The sequence below is a fragment of the Panthera uncia genome, chromosome E1 (genome assembly GCF_023721935.1).
Source record: "Panthera uncia isolate 11264 chromosome E1, Puncia_PCG_1.0, whole genome shotgun sequence".
Lineage (NCBI taxonomy): Eukaryota > Metazoa > Chordata > Mammalia > Carnivora > Felidae > Panthera > Panthera uncia.
The window spans coordinates 37,269,770-37,278,329 of NC_064814.1; the positions used below are offsets into that span (position 1 = coordinate 37,269,770).

At 39.4% G+C, this 8,560-nt stretch overlaps 1 pseudogene; it reads right to left on the reverse strand.

The window, feature by feature from the left end:
- Window positions 1–2,104: 2,104 nt before the first annotated feature.
- LOC125927717 (uncharacterized) lies at window positions 2,105–2,213 on the reverse strand (annotated as a pseudogene).
- Between the last annotated feature and the right edge of the window lie 6,347 nt (window positions 2,214–8,560).

Here is an 8,560-nt window from a genome sequence, read left to right on the forward strand (position 1 = left end):
CAGCTTAGGTCATGATCTCGTGGTCCGTGAGTTCGAGCCCCATGGCGGGCTCTGTGCTGACAGCTCAGAGCCTGGAGCCTGCTTAGGATTCTCTCTCTCCCTCTCTCTCTCTGCCCCTCCCCCACTCATGCTCTGTCTCTCTCTCTCTCTCTCTCTGTCAAAAATAAATAAACATTTAAAAAATTAAAGTAAGTGCTTAGGGGCACCTGTGTGGCTCAGTTGGTTAAGCGTCTGACTCTTGGTTTCGGCTCAGGTCATGATTTGGTGGTTGTGAGATCAAGCCCCGCGTCAGTCTCTGTACTAACAATGCAGAGCCTGCTTGGGATTTTCTCTCTCCCTCTTTCTCTGCCACTCTCTCTGTCTCTCTCTCAAAATAAACTTAAAAAAATAAAGTAAGCATTTAGTCTGTTGGGGGATACCTAGTCCCTGTCCTGGGATAATCTCCGGTCTCCTGTGGGGAGGACACTCTCTCATGGGGAGATGGAAAATGTAATGTCACCATGCTGTCTCTCAGATGTCCTATTGGATAGGTGTGATCGGGCAGACTGGGTGTGACTGTTGAAAAAGAACGGCTGGGACACAGGCTGACTGACTTTCTGACACACAAGGGCTATAGAAACCTAGCTGAACCCTTCTTTCACCCAGGAAATTCTGACCACTCCTTCCTGGTTCACCTCAAGGCTATTGTGAGATTTTTCCATTCTTGATCAGCTTTGCATCCCATCTTTTGACTCCCCTTTCCCCAAAGGTTTATTGCAAAATTTTAAACATGAAAAGAATTGTGAGTACTCACAATTGGCTACTCAGCAGGTAGACTCTTCAAATGTGAACATTTTGCTCTATCTCCCTTCTTCAAACATCTATCCATATATCTATCCTTCAATACATCTTATTTTTGGTATATTTTTAAATAAGATGTAGATCATCAGCATACCTCACTTCAAATACTTCAGCATGCATATCATTAAGCAGAATTCAATATTTGCTTGTGGTTTGTGTGTGTGTGTGTGTTGGGGTGTTAAATTTATATCAGTGAAATGGTAAAATGCACAGAGTATAAGTATATTCTTCCAGGAGATTTGACAAATGCTTACACATGTGTAACCCAAATCCCTATCAAGATATGGAACATTTCTATCATGTGGGAAGTCTGTTCATGCCCATTTCCAGTCAATCACTGTTCTCATCTTGCAGAAGCAATCAGTTTTCATTTTTAGACAGACCTTTTTAGAATTTCATGTGAATGGAACTGACTAGTATCATCACGTTTTGGGGATCCATCCATTTTGTTGCATGTGTTAGTGCTGTGTTCCTTTTGTATCACCCATTAACGGTTAGAATTTGTTTATCCATTTTTCCCATTACATGGAGTTGTTTCTAGTTAGAGGCTACCGTGAATGAAACTGCTAGGGATGTTCTTGTACAAGTATTTTTGTGGATGTATGTTTTCTTCTCTTTTAGGTGAATACCTAGAAGTGGAGTTACTGGGTCATAGGGTAGGCATACATTTAGTTCATCCACCTTATTTTGAAATGTCTGCTCAATTCTCTTGTCCTTCTCTTTATCGGGTTGTTTGTGCTTTTATTCTTGTGTTTTAGTTCCTTGTATATATTTGATACAATTCCTTTAATGGAAATGTTTTACAAATATTTCCTCGTAGTCTGTGACTTGTCATCATTTTCTTTCTTGGGTAGCAATTAGGATTTATTGGTGGGCCTAAGGAGGGGCAGTGCAGAAGCTCTCAGGAGTGCAGAGCTCACCATTTGCCCTGGGGAGCCTCAGTTAGGGATGTATCTGACCCCACAGCCATCCAGGATAAACTGTTTTTCAGCCATCGTGTCTTCAAATTCATCTGTACTAAACTTGGTAAAGCCCCACTTCTTGGAGATGTGGACCACCTGGCCACCAGGGAACTTGAACTTGGCACTATGGAGGGCTTCAATCACATGCTTCTTGTTCTGCAACTTGGCGTGGAAGGACATGACAACTTGGCCAATGTGGACCATGACCACTGTGCCCTGAGACTTTCCAAAGACACTCTGAATACTGTCTGGAGCCTAGACTGGGGACAGCATGAGTTCAGACATGCATGTTCACTGGCAAGTGTGGTCTCTAAGGTCCCTTAGGACAACCCACACAAGCAACAGACTGCATATATTACTGAGGAAGCCACTGTTTGCAGCCATTGCACACCATTATTTTCTTAACTGTAGTTTTGATGGGCAGAAGTTTTTAATTTTTATAAAATCTGGATGACAATTATTTTTTCTTCTATTGTTTGCCTCCTACCTAAGAAACCTTTGCCCATCTGCAGATCATGAAGATATTCTCTTAAGTTTTATTCTAGAAACTTGATAATTTTAGCTTTTAGATTTAGATCTATAATTCATCTCAAATTAAATTTTGTGTATTTGCTAGATAAGAATCAGTGTTCACGTTTCTCCATATTGAGAGCCAGTTTTGCCAGCCATACCTGTTAAAAGATTGCTTTATTCATAAGATTGCTTGGTTCCTCATTGTTTCTGGGCTCTCTATTCTGTTCCATTGAACTATATGTGTCTCTTTATACTTCCATACTGTTTGGAAGATAGCATACCAGCTTTGTTGCAAGCCTTGAAATTAGGTAATATTAAGTTCTCTAACTTTGTTTTCCTTTGTCAAGATTGCTTTGGATATTCTAGGTCCTTTGCATTTCCACATAAATTTTAGAATAAGCCCATCATTTTCTACAAATAAAGTCTGCTGGGGGTGTCTGGGTGGCTCAGTCACTTGAACATTGACTCTTGATCTCAGGGGTTGTGAATTCAAGCCCTACATTGGGCCCTGGGCTGAGTGTGAAGCTTACTTAGAAACAAACAAATAAACAAAAACAAACAAACAAACAAACAAAAACAAAGCCTGCTGGAAACTGGGATTGGGATTGTGTTGTATCTGTAGATCAAATTGGAAAGAATTGACATTTGAACAATATTGAGTCTTTGCCTACAAAAACAAAAATGTCTTCCTTAACTTATCTCAGCGTCTTTTAAGCCATCTCCAGGGTATAGTTCTTGTACATCTTTTGTTAAATCCATTCCTAAGTATTTTTTATGTTTTTTGGCCTTATTGTAAATGAGGTTTTTTAAAATTTCTTTTTCCAATGGTTTGCTGCTAGTATATGGGAATGTGGTTGATCTGTGAGTGTTATTCTTTTATCTTGTGACTTTGCGACGTTCATTTACTTGTTCTAGTTGCTATTTTGTAGGTTACTTAGGATTTTTTACATAAAAAGTCATGTCATCTGTGCATAAAGTTTTAGTTCTTTCTTTCTGATCTCTGTGACTTTTATTCCTTTATTTTGCCTAATTAAGCAATTTGGCTCCTGGCCAAAACCTCCAACAAAATATTAAATAAATGTAGTGAGACTGGACATCCTTGTTTTGTTCCAAATTTTAGGGAGAATGTGTATTAAAAATCATACTAAATATGACGTTAGCTGTAGGTTTTTCATAGATGTACTTTATCAGGTTAAAGAAATTCCTTCTTTTCCTAATTTGCTCGGATTAAAAAAAATGATGAACAGGTGTTGGAATTGATAAAAACAGTCATGTTTTTTCTTCTTTATTCTGTTAATGTAGTGAATTACATTAATGAGTTGGAGTGTTCAAATAATCTTGCATTCCTAGGATAAACCTCTTTGGTCATGATGTATATTTTTGTGTCTTGCTGGTTTTATTTGCTAACAATTTGTTAAGGATCTATGTTCATGAGGGATATTTGTTGTCTTTTCTTCTTTTTTGTAATGTTTTGTCAGGATTTAGTATCAGGGTTAATCTGGCATTGTAAAACAAGTTGGGAATGTTCATCTTCCTCTATTTTCTGAGTTTATAGAGGGTTGATACTATTTCTTTCTTAAATGTTTGGTCAAATTCATAGTGAAACCATCATTATGGAGTTTTCCTTGTGGGCAAGTTTTTGACGACAAATTAGCTTTATTTAATAGATATAAGGCTATTTAGATTTTTCTATTTTATCTCCTGTCATTTTTAGTAACTTTCATTTTTCAAGGAACGTGTTTGAACTAATGCTCTTGCCTCTGACTTTTCTGGAAGGTCAAGGGTGGACCTCCTAGGCCAGTCAGTTCCCCCTCCCTATTTCAACATGCCTCTACCTTCTCTTTCTTCCTTCCCTTCTACCTTAAAGGAAGAATTGTCCTTGATTCTTCCCATTTGAACTCTCCTCTGACATCAAACCCATGGGTCCTGAACTCCCATTAGGGTTCTAACACCCCCAACACAACATTTGTCTTGATCCTTCCCTCTTTCTGTATTATGGCCCACACTACTGTCCATGCCATGGTATCTTTAGGCATCTCTAGCCTCAGCTCTGGATCTGATAGTCCCAAGTGTCAGACCAACTTATAAGTCTAGAATATGTCATGTTTCACTCACTGGTATTTTTCTCATGCTGTCCCTCCATATGGAGTATGTTTTCCCTCAAAGTCTTCCTGGAGAACATTTACACAGTTCTTGAGTAACTTCCTCCTTGAAATCTAGTGAAATCAATCACCTCCTTGTTCTGCGGTCTAATTAGACTGACATTGTGGATAAAAGCATCTGTTATACTTCACTGCATGCATTGGTTGATGTCTTTGCTTCCCCTACTGATACCATAAAGTCCCTGGGGGGCAGGAACCATGTCTGTTCATATTTATATTCTTAGTGCCTGACACCATTTAGGCTCAACATATGTTTGTTGACTGAATATAGAACCATTTTGTGAAGATCAGGGTTTCCATGTGGAACCACTCACCCTTTTCTCCATCAATCCCTTCTTCTCCTGTTCTCTCGGTTCTCCTCCCTTTCCTAAAAGTGTGAAGTCACCAGTGAGTCCTTGCTCTTCTCCATTATTTACCAACATCTGCTCTGCTGGGTCCTTTTCTTTTTCTTCCTTTCAGTCTCTGTTGTCTCCACTAAATTTTGAAGCAGAATTTACATTACTCCTGAATGACACATCTCTAAATCTATCTCTTGGCCTTTTCCCTTGCCCCACTCCAATCCATCTTTCCTACCATGCAATGATTAATTTCATTAAAACATAGCAGGAAAAATGGGACTACATCAAAATAAAAAGCTTCTGCATAGCAAAGGAAACCATCAACAAAACAAAAAGACAATCTACTGAATGGGAGAAGATATTTGCAAATAACATATCTGATAAAGTGTTAGTATTCAGAATATTTACAGAACTTCTAACTCTCAACACTGAAAAAAAAAACAAATAAGTCAATAAAAATGGACAGAAGACATGGACAGACATTTCTCCAAAGAAGACATTAGAGGTGGCCAATAGACACATGAAAAGATGCTCAACATCACTTGTCATCAGGGAAATACAAATCAAAACCACAGTGGGATACCACCTCACACCTGTCAGAATGGCTAAACTAAAAAACACAAGAAGCAACAAGTGTTGGTGAGGATGTGGAGAAAAAGGAATCCTCGTGCACGGCTGGTGGGAATGCAAACTGGTGCAGCCGCTGTGGAAAACAGTATGGAGGTTCCTCAAAAAATTAAAAATAGAATTACCATATGACCCAGTAATTCCACTACTGGGTATTTAACTGAAGGATATGAAAACACCAGTTTGAAAGGATATATGCACCCCTGTTTATTGAAGCATTATTTACAATAGTCAAATTATGGAAGCAGCCCAAATGCCCACTGGTAGATGAATGGACACACACACACACACAGTGGAATATTTCTCAGCTGTAAAACAAGAATGAAATCTTGCCATTTGCAACAACATAGACAGATCTAGAAGGTATAACACTAAGTAAAACAAGTCAGTCACAGAAAGACAAGTACCAGATGATTTCACTCATATGTGGAATTTAAGAAACAAAACAAATGAACAAAGAAAAAAGGAGACAAACCAAGAAACAGCCTCTCAACTACAGAGAAAAAATTGATGGTTACCAGAGGGGGGGCGGGGGGGGGGCAATGGGTAAAACGGGTGGACGGGATTAAGAGCACACTTATTGTGATGAGCGCTGAGTAATGTATGAAATTGTTGAATCACTCTATTGTACACCTGAAACTGATATAACACTGTGTGTTGACTGTACTGGAATTTAAAAGAATATATCTATCTATCTATCAGGAAAGATGATAGATACATGATAGATAGATGATAGATAGATAGATGATAGATAGATAGATAGATAGATGATAGATAGATAGATAGATGATAGATAGATGATAGATAGATAGATAAATAGATAGATAGATAGATGATAGATAGATATCAGGAAAAAGCTTCCCTTGTTCTTTACCACTCCCAGGACAAACCATAGCTACTATTGATTGAGTACCACTGCTTTCCAGGTGCTGCATAAATGTTAGCTTAGTGTTACTTTTTAGGGGCGCTTATTAGTGTCCTGGTAAGGATAGGAAAACTGAGGCTTTAGAACCGTAACTTGCTCAAGGTCACTCAAGTACTAGGAGGAAACGGACCTGGGTCTCTGCCTTCCCTGGGGAAGCTGGAATCTTGTTTCCTAATTCTCTTCTCCCTCATCTTCAGGCAAAGATGCCTAGAGCGTAAGCCCTGACAGTTTTTCTTTTTTTGTGACGCAAGGGCTGGCTTACGCTTTGCCAAGAGATCTACTCCAAAGACTGTGACCTATCTGGAATAAGCACTTAGCTGGCCACAGACTGGGTAAAGACCCAGGCCACTTCCTCTAGCTGAGGCTCCTTTGTTTTAGAGATCCTAGCTCATTTTGATAACTCACCATTTGGGCCACTTGTCTTTTCTCTTTCTTGTGCTTTTTTTTTTTTTTTTTAATATATGAAATTTACTGTCAAATTGGTTTCCATACAACACCCAGTGCTCATCCCAAAAGGTGCCCTCCTCAATACCCATCACCCACCCTGCCCTCCCTCCCACCCCCCATCAACCCTCAGTTTGTTCTCAGTTTTTAACAGTCTCTTATGCTTTGGCTCTCTCCCACTCTAACCTCTTTTTTTTTTTTTTTTCTTTCCTTCCCCTCCCCCATGGGTTTCTGTTATGTTTCTCAGGATCCACATAAGAGTGAAACCATATGGTATCTGTCTTTCTCTGTATGGCTTATTTCACTTAGCATCACACTCTCCAGTTCCATCCATGTTGCTACAAAAGGCCATATTTCATTTTTTCTCATTGCCACGTAGTATTCCATTGTGTATATAAACCACAATTTCTTTATCCATTCATCAGTTGATGGACATTTAGGCTCTTTCCATAATTTGGCTATTGTTGAGAGTGCCGCTATAAACATTGGGGGTACAGGAGCCCCTATGCATCAGTACTCCTGTATCCCTTGGATAAATTCCTAGCAGTGCTATTGCTGGGTCATAGGGTAGGTCTATTTTTAATTTTCTGAGGAACCTCCACACTGCTTTCCAGAGCGGCTGCACCAATTTGCATTCCCACCAACAGTGCAAGAGGGTTCCTGTTTCTCCACATCCTCTCCAGCATCTATAGTCTCCTGATTTCTTCATTTTGGCCACTCTGACTGGCGTGAGGTGGTATCTGAGTGTGGTTTTGATTTGTATTTCCCTGATAAGGAGCGACGTTGAGCATCTTTTCATGTGCCTGTTGGCCATCCGGATGTCTTCTTTAGAGAAGTGTCTATTCATGTTTTCTGCCCATTTCTTCACTGGGTTATTTGTTTTTCGGGTGTGGAGTTTGATGAGCTCTTTATAGATTTTGGATACTAGCCCTTTGTCCGATGTGTCATTTGCAAATATCTTTTCCCATTCCGTTGGTTGCCTTTTAGTTTTGTTGGTTGTTTCCTTTGCTGTGCAGAAGCTTTTTATCTTCATAAGGTCCCAGTAATTCACTTTTGCTTTTAATTCCCTTGCCTTTGGGGATGTGCCGAGTAAGAGATTGCTACGGCTGAGGTCAGAGAGGTCTTTTCCTGCTTTCTCCTCTAAGGTTTTGATGGTTTCCTGTCTCACATTCAGGTCCTTTATCCATTTTGAGTTTATTTTTGTGAATGGTGTGAGAAAGTGGTCTAGTTTCAGCCTTCTGCATGTTGCTGTCCAGTTCTCCCAGCACCATTTGTTAAAGAGACTGTCTTTTTTCCATTGGATGTTCTTTCCTGCTTTGTCAAAGATGAGTTGGCCATACGTTTGTGGGTCTAGTTCTGGGGTTTCTATTCTATTCCATTGGTCTATGTGTCTGTTTTTATGCCAATACCATGCTGTCTTGATGATGACAGCTTTGTAGTAGAGGCTAAAGTCTGGGATTGTGATGCCTCCTGCTTTGGTCTTCTTCTTCAAAATGACTTTGGCTATTCGGGGCCTTTTGTGGTTCCATATGAATTTTAGGATTGCTTGTTCTAGTTTCAAGAAGAATGCTGGTGCAATTTTGATTGGGATTGCATTGAATGTGTAGATAGCTTTGGGTAGTATTGACATTTTGACAATATTTATTCTTCCAATCCATGAGCAGGGAATGTCTTTCCATTTCTTTATATCTTCTTCAATTACCTGCATAAGCTTTCTATAGTTTTCAGCATACAGATCTTTTACATCTT